This window comes from Littorina saxatilis, linkage group LG6 (genome assembly GCF_037325665.1).
Source record: "Littorina saxatilis isolate snail1 linkage group LG6, US_GU_Lsax_2.0, whole genome shotgun sequence".
In the NCBI taxonomy this organism is placed as follows: Eukaryota; Metazoa; Mollusca; class Gastropoda; order Littorinimorpha; family Littorinidae; genus Littorina; species Littorina saxatilis.
The window spans coordinates 14,896,375-14,916,048 of NC_090250.1; positions in this window are offsets into that span (position 1 = coordinate 14,896,375).

The following is a 19,674-nucleotide window of genomic DNA, read 5'->3' on the forward strand; positions in this document are numbered from 1 at the left end:
AATTTAGAGTGAAAGCTGCCAAAAGTGAAAAAAAGAGAAAAAGCCTAACGGTTTTGAGATTTCTGTTTCTGCAACTGTTTTGACATGGGCAAGTTATCCAGAGAGGGTGAATACAGCTAATAAAACTTTTTTTGAGCGCTCTAGCGCCGTTAGTTTGTCAGAACAGGAGGTGGTCCATATTAGGAGCCGGTCCATATTAGGAGCCCTTCCCCTAACTTTCTCGAGCACCTCAGCCCAGATCAACTGTGCCGGAAATCCACACAAAAACTCCACTTCTGGTGACAGACGTGAAAGCACGAAAACTCACAAAAATACATTTTAGAAGAGAAATGTGCTGCATGCCTTGAATTGAATGTTAAAATGTATAGGAGGCCGGTTCAACATCGGGCCAGATATGACTGCTTCACGTTCACTTTCAGTTCTTCTTTATGGCCGCTCCAGTTTATGTAACATCGGTGTTTTTTTGTTTTTTTTTATTCTCTTTTTGTACATTTTTTTTTACATGTATATGCTGTACATTACAGGACATCACCTAACCGAAAAGACAGAATCATATAACAGAAAAGCACACTTGGACAATTACAACATACATGGGGTGGGAGGATGGAATGGGGAGGGGGGGATGTTCAGTGGTTTGGTGGTCGCATTATCAAAAGGTTTTAAGAACGAAAAAACCTAAGGGTTACATCAAAACGTGCATATACAGGCGCCAATCCTTGTAGAATTTATCTACTGTATTATTCACATCGGTGTTAATGTGTACCTTACATAGTGATCATATTGTTCAACCCCCCCCCTCTTCTCCTCCCCCTTCACCCCCCCCCCCCCCCATTTAAAAAATGTTGACTTCAAAACAAACTGTCCTTTGATGTTTTCCCCAAGTATACTAGTACATTGTCAATATAACGCTTTTGAGTTTTTATTTTACCTAACACATCCCCCTTCTTTTGTAAATTAAAATAGCTACCCAATCGTGGTAACTTACTGTCCGACAAATGAATGTTTTGCGTTCTGACTTTTCCCATTCACTCACTCTTTTTTTTTTAACCGACTAGATAAAGTACACGTCTCGTCGAGAGCACAACTAAAGTTCAGCAGCAATGTTATTTTTAACAGGCAGAAAGGTGAATATGTAGAGGTTACATGCCGAGTCTCAGTGATTATCAAAAATAATGGTCGAAGTTAGCGGATCATGAAAAATGCGAGCTTCAGCGCGCTTTTTCATGACCGCGAACTGAGACCATTATTTTTGATAATCACTGAGACGAGGTATGTAACCTCTTTATTCCTCCTTTCTTCAGTTATTCAAAGAAAAGAGGAGTTTTTGTGCGAAAGTTTGATCGAATCATATTCACCCAACCAGTCTACGATCGATTAATGCGCGGTTGTATAGTTCCGTGCAAATCATTCAATTTTGTTAACACTTCTTGTCAGTTTCCATGTTTTGAACTAAAATCAAGTACACAGTTATGTTGTCATTCTGCTGTGGCGGTAAAGGCAGATAGTGTGTGTTCTGTTCATGTTTTGGTATCGCTCAGGAAATGTTCTTTCCTCGAATGTGACTAGCAGACGAAGTTTTACATCCGTGTTCCAACGTTAAAAACTGTATGAAGTTCAGTTTTCTGGGGCAAAATAGTGTATGAAACCGCTGTGTGATCTATCTATACATATAATAAAAGAGAGTGTCTGTCTGTGTGTGTGTCTGTCTGTCTGTGGTCGCCATACCTCTGAGATGGCAAGAGGCAGGAACAAGATAGTGTGCACGTACACTCCCTTGGTGCCGCAGATGTGCACCTGGGTTTTAGTTTCTTGATTCATTGTTTCCTTTCTCAGATTATGGACCTCCCATTTATTGAATACAGCCTATATGGTGCAAGACCAGTTCAGTGCCTACTGTTCACCTGTAGCAAGCACATCATGCCAGTGATATTAGAGACTCGCTGTTGCTCCTATGAGGGGAAGAAATGAAGAATGAAAAATTAACTGGACAGTTCCGGAAATTTCTAGAAGGTAAGGGAGATAACTCTTTTTTGTCTGTGGTCGCCATACCTCTGAGATGGCAAGAGGCAGGAACAAGATAGTGTGCACGTACACTCCCTAGGTGCCGCAGATGTGCACCTGGGTTTTAGTTTCTTGATTCATTGTTTCCTTTCTCAGATTATGGACCTCCCATTTATTGAATACAGCCTATATGGTGCAAGACCAGTTCAGTGCCTACTGTTCACCTGTAGCAAGCACATCATGTCATGCCAGTGATATTAGAGACTTGCTATTGCTCCTATGAGGGGAAGAAATGAAGAATGAAAAATTAACTGGACAGTTCCGGAAATTTCTAGAAGGTAAGGGAGATAACTCTTTTTTTGTCTGTGCTCGCCATACCTCTGAGATGGCAAGAGGCAGGAACAAGATAGTGTGCACGTACACTCCCTAGGTGCCGCAGATGTGCACCTGGGTTTTAGTTTCTTGATTCATTGTTTCCTTTCTCAGATTATGGACCTCCCATTTATTGAATACAGCCTATATGGTGCAAGACCAGTTCAGTGCCTACTGTTCACCTGTAGCAAGCACATCATGCCAGTGATATTAGAGACTCGCTATTGCTCCTATGAGGGGAAGAAATGAAGAAAGAAAAATTAACTGGACAGTTCCGGAAATTTCTAGAAGGTAAGGGAGATAACTCTTTTTTTGTATCCAAACAAAGGAGGTAAAGCTAATGATAATGGGATAGCGAGCGTCTTAAATTGCTACAGGGCTCCGCTTACTCCCGGGCGAAGCCGGGCTTAACTGCTAGTCTGTTTATAAAATGAAATATTGTTGAAAACTGACCGTCGGATTGCAGTCTTGTCGATGCAGCCGAAATCTGGAAGGGGAACTACTCGTGTCGCTAGACAAAGTATGAGAGTTACTTTTCCTTGGAATCTTGCTAGCGATAAACGATTGTGCACGGCAGATCTGAATTCAGAAAACAACCAAACTCATGGATTTTATATTGAGATTCATGTGTTCAAGCCTGTAGTTGCTGGTTTAAATGCGGTATGGTTGTATTGTTTGCTCCAGAAATGTATATTTTGTACATTAGAGTGTTCTGAACTTTTGAGTCGCAAAAAGTAGATCCACAATGTGTACAGTCTCTACCCATGAGCTATCGAGGATTCAGGCCCGTTGTTGGGTAAGTGATTTTGGTTGTTGGGTAAGTTACCGAAAAATAACTAGCCCTTCAAGTTTACAGAGAGAAAGAAGCAGAGGGGGGAATAATTCACAATAATTACAAGTATTCATCAAGGACGCCTTACACCAGTACTATTGAACCGCTGCCTGGAAAAGTTAATGGGAGAAAAAGTACCGTTCTTCGATCCAATTAGGTGAAATGGTCCTTCGTAACTTAAGATTTTCAGACAGAAAGGGCGGCAGCAATGTTGAACTTTACGAATTCATCAACTAATGAGTACATTTTGCAGGGCTTGGAAACAGCTCCGAAAACATCGGTGCAATTATATTCATTCGCGGCCAAAATTAGTTTAGTCAGCTTTGATTACCTGGGACCGATCTTGCAGGACGACGACGTGACACCTGCTGAGCAGAAACGCCCATCGGAATAGCAACGACCACCGGGACGGCACAGAATACAGTGGAACCCCCCTTTTGAGACCCCCCTCCCCCAACCCACCCACACCCAATTTAAGACTTCCTCAATTTGAAGACCTGGTTTTCTCAGACTGCGAATTTACCCCCATTTTAAGAGTCCCTCCTTTTTACAGTTAGTCAAGTTTTGACTAAATGTTTTAACATAGAGGGGGAATCGAGACGAGGGTCGTGGTGTATGTATGTGTGTGTGTGTGTGTGTGTGTGTGTGTGTGTGTGTGTGTGTGTGTGTGTGTGTGTGTGTGTGTGTGTGTCTGTGCGTGTGTGTGTAGAGCGATTCAGACCAAACTACTGGACCGATCTTTATGAAATTTGACATGAGAGTTTTTGGGAATAATATCCCCGGACGTTTTTTTCCTTTTTCCGATAAATACTTTTAATGACGTCATATCCGGCTTTTTGTAAAAGTTGAGGCGGCACTGTCACACCCTCATTTTTCAATCAAATTGATTGAAATTTTTGTAAAGCAATCTTCGACAAAGGCCGGGTATTGCATTTCAGCTTGCTGGCTTAAAAATTAATTAATGACTTTGGTCATTAAAAATCTGAAAATTGTAATACATTTTATTTTTATATAAAACGATCCAAATTTACGTTCATCTTATTCTGCATTATTTCCTGATTCCAAAAACATATAAATATGTTATATTTGGATTAAAAACAAGCTCTGAAAATTAAAAATATAAAAATTATGATAAAAATTAAATTTCCGAAATCGATTTAAAAACAATTTCATCTTATTCCCTGGTCGGTTCCTGATTCCAAAAACATATAGATATGATATGTTTGGATTAAAAACACGCTCAGAAAGTTAAAACGAAGAGAGGTACAGAAAAGCGTGCTATGCAGCACAGCGAAACCACTACCGCGCTGAACAGGCTCGTCAGTTTCACTCCGTTATGCACAAGCGGCGGACTACGGTCATTGTGAAAAAAAGCAGTGCGTTCAGTTTCATTCTGTGAGTTCCACAGACCTGATTTTGTTCAGATTTATGGAGGTCTTTTAAGGGGGATTCCACTGTATAAAAAAGCTAAAATGTCAGCTTTCCCACCAAGTTCAATTATACATATATCTTGTTTTGCTCATGTACCCTCATGTTACCATTATACAAGAAGTAAACCAAACAACCGAAACGAGCTGCTCATCATTATGAGTTACCTGCTGTTTATCTTGTTTTGAAAGATCGATGGATTAAGGTTTGACTCTGTGTTTTGTTCTGTCAATAATTAACACGGCTGTTCCTGGCCTGCATTTTCGTGCGAGATAAAAACTAGTCAAGGCAGAGGCTACCAACAGCTGCAGCCAGCACTAAAGCTGTCCTTTATTGGGCCAAGTCGACAACGCGAAGTATGCTTCGCGAAGCTGGCCGCATGGAGCTTCAGAACTAAGTTTTCGGTAACAAGACTTCGCGTAGTCTTCGCGAAGTCGACTTCGGGCTCAATAGGAAGGTTTCCGCCAGTTATTTCTCTAAGGTTTTGGGTGCGTGCCCCTTGCAGGGGCAAAAAACATCGAGGTCACAAGCAGGGTCAAGGGGAAGGTCGGCTGGGCGAACAGGAGTATGACGGCTTACTAGTGCCAAAACCTGGTGTTACCCATTATCACGTGATAATTACCAATTAACGCTGTCAGTTACTGTTTTCATCTGTTAGTTACTAATTTTCACGGGAAAATTACTAATTTTTAGTTTCGGCACTAGCAATCCGTCAGGAAGTGAGCCAAAACTAAAAATGAGTAATTAACAGGTGAAAGTTAGTAATTTTTCCGGAAAAATTAGTAATTTTCTGGAGAAAATTAGTAATTAACACGTGAAAATGGTAATTATCAAGGGAAAATTAGTAATTTTCCCTTGATAATTACAATTATGAGGTTTTGGCACTAGTAAGCCGTCATACAGGAGACTACAATAGGAAGGTTTCCGCCAGTTATCTCTCTTTGAGGTTTTGGGTGCTTAGAGAGTACCGTACCCCTTGCGGGGGCAACAAACATCGAGGTCACCACAAGCAGGGTCAAGGGGAAGGTCGCTGGGCGGACAGGAGACTATTAAGGACCGCCTTAAAGCCCGTCCTTAATTGAGTACGAAGTCGACTTGGGTGAAACTTCGCGAAGTCTTTATACCAATAACCCGCAGCTCCGGCGAAGTACTTTGTACCCTACATACACGCCGTAACTCTGCGACGAAGTTGCTCTTTTTGTCAGAAGAGTGATTTTTGATTCAAGATGAACGTATAGAAATCACACTCGAAAGAGCAGAGTACATTCCCTTGGACTTCGCGCGAAGCTATGCTGAAAGTAGTTCAATTAAGGGACGAATTCTGGTTCCGGAAGTTTCGCGAAGTGAGCTGCGCGAAGTCGACTTCGTCCAATGAAGGACAGGCTTTAATCTCGCTTGCTTGTTACACCCAAATGCTTCCGCGCTACACCGGAATATGGTACTTATCAGTGTATGGCTCTGAGTTGGCCAATAGTGTTGTGTACAGCTGTGGTGGAACGGATGCTAAAAATAGCTCAGCCCACCTGCAGCTCAAGAGGCAAAAACGAAGCCCTGGGTGTAACCGTGTTAAATGTTGGTTTTTTTTAACTAATCCTTTCTGTTTAAGATTTACCCTTGCTGTCCTCATCGCGCGGATTTGAATCATAGACTCTGCTAGAAGAAGAAGAAGAAGAAGAAGAAGAAGAAGAAGAAGAAGAAGAAGAAGAACAACAACAACAACAACAACAACAACAACAACAACAACAACAACAACAACAACAACAACAACAGATTTTTGAGATTAAAGTATTTTTTTAAGTAAGCTACCAACCCTCCCGTACTCTAAACGCAAGACCGACGAATTCGTGCGGAACCAGACTGACGGCTTTGTGGGCCCACAATGTAGTGGCAACAGTTCAGCGCTAAAAACAGACTTAGTTTGGACACCTTACAATCTGGATGACACGTTACCAAATAATATCCTTCAAGGCACTTTAGAAGACTGAAAACGGACTTAATTTGGACACCTTACAATCAGGATGACACTTTTCCCAAAATATCCTTCAAGGCACTTTGCAACGTTGAAAACGGACTTAATTTGGACACCTTACAATCTGGATGACACGTATCCCCCAAAATATCCGTCAAGGCACTTTGGAAGATTGAAAACGTACTTAGTTTGGACAACTCACAATCAAAATCGGGATGACACGCTGCCCCAAAATATACTCCAAGGCGCATTGGAACGCTGAAACCGGACTTAATTTGGACACCTTACAATCAGAATGACACTTTTCCCAACAATATTCGTCAAGGCACTTTGGAAGACTGAAAACGGACTTAATTTGGACACCTTGCAATAGGGATGACATTTTCCCCCCAAATATAATTCAATGCACTTTAGAACGCTGAAAACGGACTTAGTTTGGACACCTTACAATCAGGATGACACGTTTCCCCGAAATATCCTTCAAGGCACTTTGCAACGCTGAAAACGGACCTAGTTTGGACACCTTCCAATGGGGATGACATGTTCCCCACAAATGTCCCCCAAGGCACTTCGGGAGGAGATCGCAGACGGTAAGAGCAGCGAGAAGAACTTGATGGCTAAATGTGAACGAGTGGGCGAGCAACAGCATTGCGAAAACACACACACACACACACACACACACACACACATACACACACACACACACACACAGTTTTTCTTCTTCGTTCATGGGCTAAAACTCCCCAGCTTTTAACGTGTATGTCGTTTTTACCCCATCATTTAGGCAGCCATACTCCGATTTCGAGGCAAGCATGCAATTTTTGTGTGTTTCTATAACCCACCGAACTTTGATATGGATTACAGGATTTTCCCCGTGCGCACTTGGTCTTGTGCTTGCGTGTACACACAGGTTTGCACATAAGCAGGTTTGCACATAAGTTGACCAGGAAGAACGGAACAATTTCCACCTTTAACCAACCAGGCGCGGCCGGGATTCGAACCCACGACCTTCCACTTGGTAGGAAGGCCGGCGTTTTATCCACCAGGCCTTTGCGCCCGTCTTCCACACAAATCACACCTTGGAAACAGATCGCCTTGGCCAGAAAGGAAGGCTAGTTTGCGCTGAGCTGTGTAGCAAAGCACGGTCATAAAACATTGCAAAATAAACACAGACATTTTGACGGACAAAGAGACGATAGACAAACAGTATTAACTGGAAAGATAGAAGAGCAGGAGCAAAAGAAGGATGAAGTTGAAGCGGGGGAGGGAGACACAGCACGATTGGGGTCTGGAGCTTGAAAGACACACCTTGATCTACGACAGCTTAGGCCACACAATACAAGAGTTCAAAATATCTCCTATTCCCCAACGACCCCCTTTTCTTGTTGCTCCCAATCCTCGCACTTTTTTTTTTAACCCTTTACAAACAAACAAAAAAAAGTTCAAAATGACAAAACTCGATTTTGCAAACTTAGCAAGGAAAGTTACTCATCTCCGAGATCCAAGGAAAAGAGCTCGCGCGAATTCCTGCCAGTAAAAATCATATAAAGTCAAACACGCTTAAGCCGAACTCGACCGTGGAATGAAAAATCGTTTCGCTTATCTGAGTTTGTGCATATCCGAGTTCGGATAAGCCAAACCTTTCCCGAGAAATTACCCTGCAGTTCGGCTTAAGCGAGTTTTTTTCAGGATAAGTTGTAAAATCACGTGGAATGTTTCTCTCTCTCTCTCTCTCTCTCTCTCTCTCTCTCTCTCTCTCTCTCTCTCTCTCTCTCTCTCTGTGCGTGGTGCGTGGTGTGTGTGTGTGTGTGTGTGTGTGTGTGTGTGTGTGTTGAAATGAATAAGATCAAAACAGTGACAAGTTACTAGTGCTTTCTTCAGTGGGGCTTTATTAATACCTCAAAGCCAACTGTAAAAATGAATGGTGAAAACAGTGTCAGTGACACATCACAAAAACAAAACCAAAGATTTCACAAGCAACTACGCTTTTGTTAAAAAGGATTCCAAGTAAATCATAATAAATGTAATGTTTAATGAAACCCTCTCCATTAAAGAAAGAAAAGAAACAAAATTAGACAATTTGTCTCTGTGGTCATAAATCAAGATCAAATCTCCGTAAACATAGATTGTAGGCAAATGTTTTGTTTTTATTTATGAAGGAGATTTCTATAGCGCATAACTAAAAGCACTATGCGCTGCATGTTTATTGTGGTTTGATCTTCACCACTCGCTCAAAATGAGCACATACATTCCTCATGTAGATTTGCTCTTCACAAAGATCTCTTCCTTCTACACGTCATCAGTTTCCCCGCATACTCAAAAACAGGAGACGTGTTCGTTTCCGTAGGATAATTATAGCCGTGACGAAATATGTTTATCTTCCTGACGTGTTTTCAAGCAACAACAACAACAACAAGTCTCTCCGACAGTGTTTAGAGTTTGGCTTATCTGTCAAAATCACGTTTGAAAGGTCCGTGTTTGAGTTAGCTATTTTTCGACAGAGTTTGGCTTATCCGAATTAGAAAAAAGTCTTACAAAGAGGAGGGTCTGGCAGGGAATTGGTTTTGCTTTCAGATATCCGAGTTTTTTGCTTAAGCGTGTTTCGTTTAGGCGAGTGCGGCTGTATACGCCTGTGTAAAAAAACAAACAAAAAAACTTCAATGAAAAAAGAAACCGACCTGCCGACACTCTATTCTTTTTAAATCGGAAACGAACAAATTATTCTTTTTGGCCTTAGTACAAGGTAGAATAACCAGCAATAAGGAAAAGACGAAGAAGGAGAAGACCAAGAGAACAACAATATCATCAACGACGAACATTAAAACTGCAGCAGCTACAGAGATCTACAGACAAAGCGCAGGACAGAAAGAGACAAGAAGAGACAGAGCGTGTTGGAAAGATCACAACGCAGACCTTCCGCTATTCACCGCACATACGCCTCCAGGATAATATTTCAATATCCAGCACCAGTCATAAAGAGACTGGCTGAAGACCAGCTGACGGACACGCAAAGACATCAAACACTGACACAAGAACGCCCGCCTACACACACACACACACGCACACACACACACACACACACACGCAAACACACCCACACACACACACGCACACACACACACACACAGACGCACACACAGTGTAGGTCCAGCATACCATCACGTGACATGAACCATCGCATGTTTGTGATCAGGCGGATCGAACCCTAACCCGCCTCCGTAGCCGCAAACGAAGCCGGAGCTGCAGGCGTGTCATTTAAAGCCCCGCGAAATCTGCCAGTCGGCCATTCGAACCTCGCCGAGAGCCCGCTCAAATCTCCGCCACGCGAAAAGGGGCGACAACTGCGATTTGCAAGGTGAGCAAATCAGAAAAGCAGGATTGGACAGTGTCGCAGCACGCGCAGCCAACCAACCAAGCAGTGTCGCATAGACGAGAACTTTTGTTTCTCTCTTTACGTTTTACCTCCTCCTCCCCCTCCGTGTGGACGCTAGTGAAAGACCTACCCACCTTTCGCTGCTGCTGCTGAGGTGATTTGAGGGTTGAGTTTAGGTGATCCAGACTTTCTTTTCCCTGCGTGTTCTGTGCGTGTGTGAAGTGCTGGGCCAGCCGCACGACCACGCTAGTCTTCAAGTTCTGTCAAGAGCCATCATCCAGTCCAGGTTTTCTTCTTCTTTCGTCTCACGTTTTACGAACTTTTTCTGGGCCGCCTAAAGACTTTGAAAAGAACCCAACGGTCTTCTTCTGCACTGAAAGTTTCCTGAAGTTTATAAGGTAAGTTCATGACTTTTGTCTTACACGTTTTATCTGCGCTTGCGGTGTACCTGGTTGAAAAGTTATTTATTAACGAAAGAAGAGAGAGAGAGAGAGAGAGAGAGAGAGAGAGAGAGAGAGAGAGAGAGAGAGAGAGAGAGAGAGAGAGAGAGAGAGAGAGAGAGAGAGAGAGAGAGAGAGAGAGAGAGAGAGAGGAAATATATCAAATATGTTAGTTTTACCATTAAAATCATGTTTTGTGCTTTCTCCATATCTTTCATCTTTTTATGTTTGTCTCCCCTTTGTGCAGCTTCCCTTTCCTTCCGTCTTTTTCCTTCTTTCTCTCTTTCTTTCTGTCTGTCTGTCTTTTTTTCTTTGCTTCTTTCTTTCTTTCTGTCTTTCTTTCTTTCTTTCTTTATTTTTTGGTACTTTTAACGGTAAATCAATTTACCTTCAGTATCATGATTCGTAAAGGACTACCGTATACCACATAATGTATGTATATGCGAAACACCAGTTTTCTTTACCTGGTTATGTATTTGTAATTATGCACAGGTTTTTCGGTCATAAGACACGTATAATCTCTTTGAACGGTAATACAATTATCCTTATGTGAGCATAGAAAATTCTGTAGGTTTTTCGTCTTTTCTATCTACTATCTTTTATCTTTCTATCGCCTATCTTTCCTATCTTTTTTTTAAAATCTTTTTTTTCTCTGTCTTCTTTTCTTTCTTATTATCGTTGTCTATTTTGCATATCCCTAATTTCTTTTCTCTTTATCATCCTTTTTTAAATTCTATCTTTCCTTTCTTAGTTCCTTTTTGTTCTTTCATTCTTCAATTGGTCATTTCTTTTTTTCTTTTTTTTTCTTTCTTTCTTTCTTTCTTTCTTTTCTTTCTTTCTTTCTTTTTATTCTTTCTTTCCATATTTTATTTTCTTTCTTTCTTTCTTTCTTTCTTTCTTTCTTTCTTTCTTTCTTTCTTTCTTTCTTTCTTTTTTTCTTTCTTTCTTTCTTTCTTTTTTTCTTTCTTTCTTTCTTTCTTTTCTTTCTTTCTATCTTTCTTTTTTTTCTTTCTTTCTTTTCTTTCTTTCTTTCTATCTTTTATTTTTTTCTTTCTTTCTTTCTTTCTTTCTTTCTTTCTTTCTTTCTTTCTTTCTTTCTTTCTTTCTTTCTGTCTGTCTTTCTGTCTGTCTTTCTTTCTTTCTTTTTTTCTTTCTTACTTTCTGTCTTGTTTTGGTCCATCCTTTCCTCTCCTCTTTCTTTCTTTCCCTTGTCTCTCTATCTCTTTTCTTCATTTCCCCCATCTGGGTTATCTGCAAAGCATCGCGCATGATCATAATGTGTTCGTAAAAACAACCCAGTTTAACGGTCAACAAGGTGCGTTTTTTGTGTGTACGAGTATGAACTTAAATCTTACCACAAAAAGTCACTTTCGGTCGTTCTAATAAATAACCCAGAATAACGGATGATCGCTGCGTCTTGATGTTTTTGCAAGTATTTCCTTTGATCATACCCATCGATAACCAATCGTTAATCACAATCAGTGTCCCAGCGTAGGAGGATATGCAAATTAACTATATTGTTCAAAATCACTCGTTTGGTTTACCGGAACGGATATATCCACGGGGCGCTCGATTTTCCTCAATTTAGCTCTGAGGGTATTGATACTTCTTCTTTTTTTTTTAACCATGCCAATGTAACTGCAACATGAATGATTGTTTTTCCTCCTTTGACCGAATTTATGCCACCTTAAACTGACTGCTTGTAGAATTTAGAGCTTATGAAAAAACGGGAAACCAATCACACAGGCAAAACAAGTGATAAACAAACAAACAAGAAGGACGATAATGACGGCGACAACATTAAGCGGCTAAATCAATGGTTTATGTGTGCAACAGCAGACGTAACGGAAACAGAAATGTATTTTGACGAAAAAAAACAAACAACGCACACACACAATAGCAAATTAATGTAAATGTAGGAATGCATTTTGGAAAACAAACTTGATTAATCTATTCTTTTTTGTCTCTATTACTTAATAATGTTTTACAATATTTTTGACAGCTCATTTTCTTATCATTATTTATATACTCCCCCCCCCCCCACACCTTCCCAAGTATTCCTTTAACATTTTTTTTTATTCAGTTAGACGTGTGTTTTTTTTCTCGGATAAGAGAAGTTTAATTATTATTAACTTGTCATCGCCGATATGTGGTCGTTATTTTCTTTCTTGTTCTTCTCGCCAGAACAACACGTTTAAAATCCTATTCTCGAATAATGAAATCAGACGAGATAACTGTTGGGAGTACAGATCCTAACTGGCAGTTTTATTGGCAGCTCTGGAAATGAGCTTTGTCTATACCCATTGAAATATGTGTACGTAACTTCCCACACTGTTGTATTATTGCCACATTCTCGTTAATACCTCTTTCTCTGTTAATTAATGGTTCTTCTTCTTTATCTGCTGTGTTACCCGGTCTTCATTTACCTGTTTCTTTCACCTATCTCTCATTTTGCTGCTTGTTTTTCTTCTTCCATTTTCTGTCACGTTTCCATCTCTTATATCTTTTCCTGGTTCTTGTCTTTCATTTGTATCTCTCCATCTTTTTTCCCTTCCTCTTTCTTTTTCTCTGTTTATACTTTCTTTTATGTCTCTTATTGATGTTTGAACTTATTGATCTCATTGAGCCAGATCTGTCCTCTCTTTTGCGAACAGAAAAAAATGGCATTACAAAGTAAAAGTACCTTCGCTTCGTTTTGTTTGACCTCATATTTCCTCATCAAACACCGCCCTTATAACTTATCAATTAAAACGTCCACCACATCCCTCTCCCCCACCTACCCTCCCCAATCCTCCTTACCCCCCCCCCATGTACCCCCTCACCCTCCCCCCCCTTGTACTCCCCCCCCCCCCTTGTATGTACCGTGCGACGAAGCTCAGACTCAGACTAATTGGTAGAGCGTTTAGGACAAAACAGATGCAAATTGGTGCAATCCGGTTGAAGTTTGTGGAAATCGGATAGTGCCTCTTTGATTTAGACAGTTTGCAATTTAATTTTCTTTGGTGAGAGACCAAAGAAGGCAAATGTACTGAGGTAAAAGTGCCTATTTTATCCTATTTTTTCTTTGGTGAGAGACCAAAGAAGGCAAACGTACTGAGGTAAAAGTGCCTATTTTATCCTATTTTTTCTTTGGTGAGAGACCAAAGAAGGCAAACGTACTGAGGTGACTGTGCCTAGTTTATGCTAAATTTTCTTCTGTGTTTTCCCCCTCTTTTTTTTTTATCTCCATTTTACATTCATTCACCCCCCAAAAAGGGTTGTTGAATAAACCATCAACTTGCCTGACTTGACGTAAGAACTCAGAACTCAGAAATGACGTAAGAGATATAGGTGTGTCTAGTTCACTTTGATTGAAAGCTGTCCGTGATCTGGACAAAGATTCTGCTTCAATTCAGCGAAAGAGAAATGCAAAATAAAATCCCTTTCTTGCACAGCAAGCTCCAAGGACTCACAGTCTAAATTTCGGAGATGTGCTCCGAATGTACATTCTTTTTAGTTTTGAGAGTTCGAATGCTCCAGCTGTCTAAATGATTCCATTGCGTCTTTCAGCTTAAAAGGTCAAGAGAGACCTGTGGGATTGTACTGTGTGATTGGGATCAGCTTTTTGAAATAATAGACAACGGGCGCAATGGCCTGGTGGATAAGAAGCCGGCCTCCCAAGCGGAAGGTTCAGGGTTCAAATCCCGCCTGCGCCTGGTGGGTTAAGGGTGGAGATTTTTCCGACCTCCCAGGTCAACTTATGTGCAGACCTGCTAGTGCCTTATCCCCCTTCGTGTGTACACGCAAGCACAATACCAAGTGCGCACGGAAAAGATCCTATAATCCATTTACGACTTCGGTGGTTTAAAGAAACACGAACGTACCAAGCATGCATCAGGACTCCGAAAGCGGCGTATGGCTGTCTGAATGCGGGCTAAAAACAGCCATTCACCTAAAAAACAAACACTTGTGCAGAAACATGAGTGAACGTGGGAGTTTAAGCCCATTAACGAAGAAGAAGAAGAAGAAAATAATAGACGCTCCCTTAACGCAGCTTTGTTTCGCGCACCCACAAAAGATTTCAAACAGTCACGTACATGTATTACATTATTAAATTCGAAAACTCACACATTCCTTGCCTTTTCGTCTGAAGTCGGAAAAGACAGTGTTCGCGAAACAAGCAAACATAAAGACCACAAAAGCTGCCATAAGGCGATAAAAAGGAGAGAAAAAAGTCTCCATCGTTCACGGTTGCAAGGTCAAGGTCACCGAGTGGTGAGGGCTCATTGCAACGTCTTTTCTTGCTTGAAATGGTTATTGTTAAAAATTCGAACTCATTATGTTGTGATAATCAAGTTTCCTTCCATTTTCTTCAATTACTTTGCATCATCCTGAAAAGACCTTTTCATGCTGTCTTGAACAGCATTAACGAGTTAGTTCCGGCTGACCAGACAATGCCAATTGCATTCGCATGGAAGGAGAGAGCTTTGACATGATGTGAAATATAGGGGAAGAAGGGGCATAGACATAAACATAGACATAGACATTGAACGCTTTATTACATTACACGAGAAGTTATTGTGTGGTGTATACATAAACTGTGCAAACAAATTATTGCACTCCTATCGTACCCCAACAAAAACATTCATTCCCGTGTCATTTCATGCCAACTTTCTATGCCACTGAAGGTCCTCCACTTGGCTATCTGGTACACTTTTCGGATCAAAGATTTCATGACAACATCAAACAAAATATAACATAACATGTAACAACGTATATAGCATTAACAAATCACAATACATACATTGCTTCTTCTTCCACTGGTCATTCTTTCCTTAAGCCGATTGATGAATATTAATAATATTATGTACATTTGTGACCCTCCACCACGAAATGGGTCGCATGTCACCTCGCGCGGTTCTGCGCTAGGCGTAATATAAGTCCAGGGAGTGTCTGGTAACAGTGTGAGGATCACCTCAGTCACAGGCTTATCAATCAAACAGTTTGCACTCTTTCCTAAAACGGGTTTCACCACTGGATAGAGCATCAAAAAAACTCTTTAGGAAAATGTAAAAATATAAAAATCATGCAAACGTGACATGTGACTCATTCCGTGGTGGAGGGTCACATAATTATATATTGATTTAGCAGAAAATCTGCTTGGGATTTCTGAGTTTTACAGTTTTCATGTCAAGGTTTTGCAGAGTACTTGCCTATAGTCTTTCCTCTTTCTTTCTTTGTTTGTACTTGTTCATGTTTTTCATTTTCTCTAGATTCCTCTATTTTGCTTTTGCACCCTCCCGCCCCCTCCCCCCTCCCCCCTCCCCCCCTTCCCCCCCTCCCGCCCCCTCCCCCCTCCCCCCATCGACTTGTTCTTCCAGCTTTATTACTGTTGTCATTTCTACTATCATGAATAGCCATGTTGTATTGTTTCAGGGTCAGGACGTTAGCAATTTTCTCCCCCCTTTCCTAACCTAGGTGGTGGGTTCAAGTGCTAGTCTTTCGGATGAGACGAAAAACCGAGGTCCCTTTGTGTACACTACATTGGGGTGTGCACGTTAAAGATCCAACGATTGACAAAAGGGTCTTTCCTGGCAAAATTGTATAGGCATAGATAAAAATGTCCACCAAAATACCCGTGTGACTTGGAATAATAGGCCGTGAAAAGTAGGATATGCGCCGAAATGGCTGCGATCTGCTGGCCGATGTGAATGCGTGATGTATTGTGTAAAACAATTCCATCTCACACGGCATAAATAAATCCCTGCGCCTTGAATATGTGCGCGATATAAATTGCATAAAATAAAAATTAAAAAAAAAAATCCCTGCGCTTAGAACTGTACTCACGGAATACGCGCGATATAAGCCTCATATTGATTGATTGATTGAGTCACGTAATATAATATAGTGGTTGAGTCCGTGCACTGATAGTTATTGATTTGTTCATGTCTTCTATTTTGAATGCAATTTTGTTTAAACCAAAGTACCGGTGGAAAAATGCACAGCCAACTTAGTTTATACACCATCACTTGAACCATAGACAATGCTTTAAAAGAACTTCCTTCCTTTTTTTATTGGCTTTCCATGACTAAACACAACCGTGGTCTTTCTCCTTTTCGTTTTGGAGAGAATTTGATTGGACCCTGATGATCTATAAAACTGTCCTATTTTTGTACAAAATGGAAACCTCTTGTGTTCATTCGATCCGTGAAAATGCTCTTTGAGAAATTGGGCTTGCAAAATTGACTGTCGAAATTATTTTGATGAGGTCAGGATTTTAGACAAATTTGTAATTTTATCTTTTGAGAGTTCAAAAAAGTCCTTGGCGTTACCTTGGGGACCCAGGCAACTACGGTACACGCACACGCACAAACACACACACGCACTTACACACGCACGCAAGCACGCACGCAAGCACGCACGCACGCACGCAAGCACACACACACACACACACTCACACATACACAAACACACACACGCATGCACGCACGGCGCACACACTGTCCGCCTCTTTGTCTCTGTCTCTGTCTCCGTCTCTCTGTCTCTGTCTCTGTCCCTTTCTCTCCCCCCTCTCTCTCTCTCTCTCTCCCTCTCTCTCTCTCTATCTCTCTCTCCCCCTCTCTCTCTCTCTCTCCACTCTCTCTCTCTCCCCTCTCTCTCTCTCACCTCTCTCTCTCTCTCTCTCTCCCTCTCTCCCTCTCTCTATCTCTCTCTCCCCTCTCTCTCTCTCTCCCCTCTCTCTCTCTCTCTCTCTCTCTCTCTCTCTCTCTCTCCCTCTCCCTCTCCCTCTCTATTAACCTGTTGTTCTGTGTTAACAACTGAATGCAAGACATGAAAAATGCACGGTCCACACGACGACACACATGAAAAATTAAACTCCCCCACCGACAAGCGCAATGCAAATCGCAGAGAAATTCTTCCCCAAACAAGGGGTTCACTTCCACCACATCATTCACATGACTTCCGCAGTTCAGCAGGAGCAGGTCAAAAAGAACAGAGAGCTATGTTTAGAAACCCACAACTACGGGAAAAGGCCAGGTCAGAAAATTCCGCCTTTTGGACCACTGGAGTCTGTGATGTCTTGATGGGGGAACAAGGGGAAAGCAAGAAAGGGCCAGAGACCAAACCTTTGTTTTCAAAAGGCCAGCACCCCCCTGCGATGAAGCACCAAATTCAATTTCCGAATGCAGCAAGTGTGATTGCCTCTTCAGCTTTCCATTTGAGGATTAGCTCCCTTCCGTCTCGTGTTTATCTCCCTTCCAGTATTGTCTTTCAACGGCCAATTCCGAGATGTGTATGCGAGGGGTTTGGATATTCTGCCTTGCCATTCCTCCCACAGGCCCAACGATGTAAAATAGAATTAAATTAGTCAAAGTAAACAAAGAACGATGCGTTTTTAATCAAATTTTCTTGTTGAAGTTTGGCAGTTCCGGTTTTATACATACTGCACAATGGTCCAGTTTGAAGAAACCAGTTGATCTGAGTTAGCAGTTGAATAAACCACGATAACTGGTGTGCGGTTTCCGCGTGCTAATGATCTATGGCATTTAATGTTGTTAAATGCCATTGGGATTGTGGTCCATAAGGTTACTATTGCTGTTATAGTGAACGATGCCATCGTTCTGTAAACCTCATGTGAGGCGGAGTAAGGCTCTAACATTCTGACCGTTAACACACACCCAAACACACTCACGTGTACGCACGCACGCTCGCTCGCTCGCACGCACGCATGCACGCACGCACGCACGCACGCACGCACGCACGCACGCACGCACGCACGCACGCACGTGCGTACGTACGCACACACACACACATACACACACACACGCACTGACAAGCACACACACACACAGGCACTGACAAGCACACACACACACACACACACACACACACACACACACACACACACACACATACACACACCATGAACTAACTATGAAAATAGAACACACTTTTACATTTTTTGTAAAGAAAGCTCGCACAAATGCACCGTTACATCAATTGGAACGACAGCGGCCATTTGTATTTTCTTTGTAACTGAACCCCACTTCAAAGTACCGATCCGATTTGAACGCAATCCGCTAATCTTCGAACATTTATCACGTACCCCCGCAAAAGGTTGTCTTTATTTACGGCCTCTTGTCATTGACATTTTAACCCTTACACTGGTGCAATTCTGTAACACATGTTACATAGCCACTGGTGAAGTAACGGAGAGAAAAATAAAGTAAAACTGTCATATAGGTTTTCGCATCCATGGGAGGTAATCGGAACCGACCATACAGACTGAGCCAGTAGCGCGACATATGTCGTGACAACCAGGTGACAGTATACGTAAAGTAGCGCGACATATGTCGCGACAACCAGCCTAAGGGTTAAAACGATTTCAGCGTAAACGCAAGTGGCTTAACCAATACTTTTTAGGCCTCGTTCACATGGCCTATTTTCGACCAATTTTCAGCAGACTTCTGAATCAACGAAATAAATAAAACGATATTTGTTTTCCAAGCTTGAGATTTTGAGTGAACATGAATAAAATAAATAATTAAGACAAAACCACGTTCCCAGAAGTGAAAAATATTGCAAACAGGAGCAATGCACTTGTAGGTACAGACACACATACAGTGACACATACAGACACACATACAGTGACACATACAGACACACATACAGTGACACATACAGTGACACATAACATATCATAATAGAGAATACTACATGGCTTGCTGTGTCGTACCAGATTTACACGAGTTGTTTTTAAAAATATTGAACTGCGAGCGAAAGCGAGCTGTTCACTATTTGAAAAAGCAACGAGTGTAAATCTGGTACGAAACAGCAAGCCATGTAGTATTCTGTTTATCCTACAAACTGTACTTACGTGTATTTTACTGAAAATGTCCTGCAGTCGAGGCAGCTAAATTGAAGACGCTTGTTTTGGAACCTCGATCTCTTCTAAAGCCTCGTGCAATATATTACGTCAAAGCAAAGAAACGTCACTCTGAAAGTGTGGGGTGACGTGTTAGGTCTAAAAATTCATCGAGGGTAATTAGCGAGCGCAATGTTTGTTTTTATAATGACGCTTGTCTCGGTGACTTTGGCATCATAAGCAGTGGAAAAACAAGTCCCTGCCAGACTTGCTTGACATGACCTCATTTACATGATATAGCCTGCACACGTGTGATTTAAACGATTATTATCTCACGGGTGTCTTTCTCACGTATGTAGGATAAACGTCGTTATACTTTTATACTTTTATATTATACGTTATTTACTTTTTTGA